This window comes from Myotis daubentonii, chromosome 7, assembly GCF_963259705.1.
Source record: "Myotis daubentonii chromosome 7, mMyoDau2.1, whole genome shotgun sequence".
Classification (NCBI taxonomy): domain Eukaryota; kingdom Metazoa; phylum Chordata; class Mammalia; order Chiroptera; family Vespertilionidae; genus Myotis; species Myotis daubentonii.
Genome location: NC_081846.1, coordinates 33,690,423 through 33,694,040, shown reverse-complemented (window position 1 = coordinate 33,694,040; position 3,618 = coordinate 33,690,423). Strand labels below are relative to the sequence as shown.

The 3,618-nt window shown below is 43.3% G+C and overlaps 1 pseudogene; it reads right to left on the bottom strand.

The window, feature by feature from the left end:
• Positions 1 to 811: 811 nt before the first annotated feature.
• On the bottom strand, positions 812 to 1,655 carry LOC132238386 (small ribosomal subunit protein eS6-like; annotated as a pseudogene).
• Between the last annotated feature and the right edge of the window lie 1,963 nt (positions 1,656 to 3,618).

Genomic DNA, 3,618 nt, shown 5'->3' with positions numbered 1-3,618 from the left:
GTGAAGCTCTAATGAACCCTCAGGGAATGGACAGGTGATCACAGATGTAGCCTGCGTGGCAGGCATGGCCTGGGGACTTGCTGGGTCAGGAAAGAGAGTGTTGATGATAATGGGAGTGTAGGGAGCAGGACGAAGAGAAAGTGAAGGAGGCAAGAAAGAGGAGAACTACTGAATGATTGAATAAGATCTTGGCTTTTAAAATCTAGACTTTTTAGTTGCAACCAATATTGACAGAAATATAGCTCAGATACCTCAAGCAAAACAAAACAGAACATTCCCACCCAACATAATTGGCTCATTAGGTAAAAGCCCAGGCATAGCGGATGTTCCAGCTATGTTCCAGAACATCATCATGAGGACTCCATCTCTGGCTCCACCCTTGGGCTCCGCTCTTCTCAGCAATAGTTTATTCCCCAGCAGAACATGGTGGCAGGGATGGGCACCGGCAGCTGCTGGCTCACAGGTCTTTATAGCTTGGGAACTTTGCGGGAAGAGAGACCGCCCCCATCCCCACCACGTGCACGTATCACTTTGCATGCCCGGGATGGCATCTGGATTACAAATCTTCATGAATGCATCACTGCATTTCTGAAGGAGCGTTACCCAGGACTGAAGTCACTGGTCGTAAGTGAATGAAGACTTTTGGAGGAGTTGTGAAATAGGATGAGTTTCCCTAAGTGTAGCACCAATGTACAGACACCCCAGCAGTGAGTATGTGCACCATTTAGCTCATGGACTCGAAACACCTGCCAGTGTCGAAGGTCAAAATCATTCCTAGTTTTTTTTTGTTTTGTTTTGTTTTGTTTTTTGATATTTGCTCTCCTTTATTTGTTAGTTACAAAATCTCATTTTTGACTGGACTCAGACTTAGAGGTAGAAGCTCTCAGAGAGGACAGTCTACGTCTCTTCGCAATCTGTTCCTGGCGTTTTTCTTTGGCCCCCTTCATTCTCTTAGCCAAAAGCTTAGCATATTCTGCGGCCTCTTCCTTGTTTTTCTTAGTACATTGTTTCTTCAGAGCAATACGCCTGCGTTTGTATTGCAGGACACGTGGTGTAACAAGACACTGAATCTTGGGTGCTTTAGTCCTAGGTTTCTTACCTTCTTTGTTTAGGGGCTTTCTCACAACATATTTGCAGACATCATCTTCTTTAGAGAGATTGAAAAGTTTGCAGATTCTGCTGGCTCTTTTGGGCCCCAGGCGACGAGGCACAGTGGTATCAGTGAGACCAGGAATATCTTTCTCCCCGTTTTTTACAATGACCAAGTTGAGAACACTGAGGTTGGCATCCACAATGCAATCCCGAACAGATTTGCGCTTTCTCTCTCCGGTCCTCCTCGGTCTGTAACAGGAGTGCCCCTTACTCAGCAGCAGGCGGACTCGGCCATGGGTCAAGACACCCTGCTTCATAGGGAAACCTTGTTTGTCGTTCCCACCACTGATTCGAACCACATAACCCTTTCATTCTTCACCCAGCGTGTCAGCAGCAACCTCTGTGGCCATACGCTTCTCATGAAAGGTACGGAGTTTGCGTTCATTGTCCACTTCAATGAGTTTCTGGCAGCCAGTGGCTGGGAAAGAGATGTTGAGCTTCATCCTGAAGCAGCCGACAGTCTCCGAGGCGCCACGAAAAAGAGCTCCCAGTTTTTGTTTTAACCAATGTCCCAGTGATAGACCCCAGGATAGCCTTCATTTCTAAGGGAGGAATCTTTTCTCTCAGAATTGCACAGTTGTACAAGGTCCTAGTTGAGTACGTGGCAGAATTGAGATGACAAATATGTGTTTTAGACTCCTGGCCACTTGTGAGTTCTCTCAGCTTTATTTCTTAGATACAGTCAGAAGCAGAACGTCTGAGAGAAATGTTTGCACAGAGGGAAATCAGTTGGATAAGATTTTATTTAGATAGAAGAAATAAAATGGCACTGAAGTCCAAGTTCATCAGGGTCATTAGAGCTTCTAAAAATGGCTTCCACTGTAGGAAACTATATACATGTTTAGACAAAAGGGAATAAATATTTCTACATATTTATATTTAATATCATGAACAAGGAAAGTGCAGAATGTCAAAGATGTCTCCACAGTAGACTTCATGCAGTAGCTTTGCTTAATAAGATTTTGAGACAGTAACTTGAACTTGAATATAATAGTTCATACTTTGCAGGAAGTTCCTTATAGGATGTAACAAATGACCAAAGGAGAATCATACTATTTATAGAACAGTGCCTGGCATAGGGTAGACACTTAAGAAATAATTAGTGAAAGAGTAATAACCAAAAATCAAATCACTTAAGTCAAGGATGTACTTTTGATTAAGCAACTTTGGTTATGATTTCTTTGGTTCTTAATGGAGATTGTCTCTTTTCCTCAATTAGAACACTGGACTCTTTCTGCAGCCCAGTTTGATGGTCTTGGTTTAAGTAATGCCAATAACAAGCATTTCTTTTTAATCCACCGAGGTCATGCTTAACCAGAGGAAGAGAGAAAGAGAGGAGAGAGAGAGAGAAAGAAAGAAACATTGATCAGTTGCCTTCTGTAGGCTCCCCAACTGAGGCTCAAACCCGCAACCCAGGTACATGCCCTGACTCAGAATCAAACGGCACCTTTCAGTGCACAGGCCAACACTCAACCAACTGAGCCACTCTGACTGGGCAATAACAAGTATTTTTGAGGAAGTCAATGGACAACACAAATCTTATATGTACGTAATGAGATCTCATTATTAATAAAGCCCAATGTACAAATACCATGCAAACACATTTACTCCTTACCCAGGAGCAGATTTCACGTTTATGGTGCTGATGTATGGTCCCATGCTCCAGCAGTGTGACCTCGGTAGCACAATTCCTGTGTGGGTATCATGGCTATGTTATAATTTCAGGGCACATATGCATCTGCATCGTCAGTTGTCACACTGAATCATTCCCTTCTCTTTCAGAGCATATTTTTCTCATCTGGGGTTAATGTAGATTTGCTCTCACATAAGCATCTGTGGAATGAGCCTGGACATTGCTCAACAGGGCTGGCTGGCAGGGGAGGAAAGGAAGAATAGTGGCTAATCATTAACGTGTGGTGTGGGTGTTCAGTTGGGAAAAAACAGCTGGCGAGCAACGGTCTTACCTCTGATTCACAGCCATGGGTGGTGACCCCTACAGTCTGGCCAAGAAAGAGTCACAAGCCTTCAGTTCAGTCTCAGAGTTTAACTAGGAGTTTAAATGTCTTCTTTGCCAAAACCTAGATTTAATTAAACACGGCTAATTCTAATTTTAGAACTCAGCTCGAACCTTCTTGTCACTGCTCCAAAGGGGTGCTCAAGGGAAAAGAAAGGATTCTTTAAGGTCAGCTCTCTTATCATACGTGAGAGCAGTCGGCGCGGAGGGCTGGGTCACCTTCGCTGGGTCAGAGGAGGAAAGCCCTCTGAGTGGTGCCATAGGAATCATTCCACAAGGTGAGACCATATTTTGGCAAAAGAAAAAATGAAACTGAGGCAAAACATTCAAAATCTCCAACATTTGAAACCAGATATTAGTTGAAGAAATCATTATCTAGTAAGAAAATCAGGTCCTAGAAAGCGAGTCTGCTTTATGTTTATTTTAATGTAGTTTGGACTCTGATAATATTA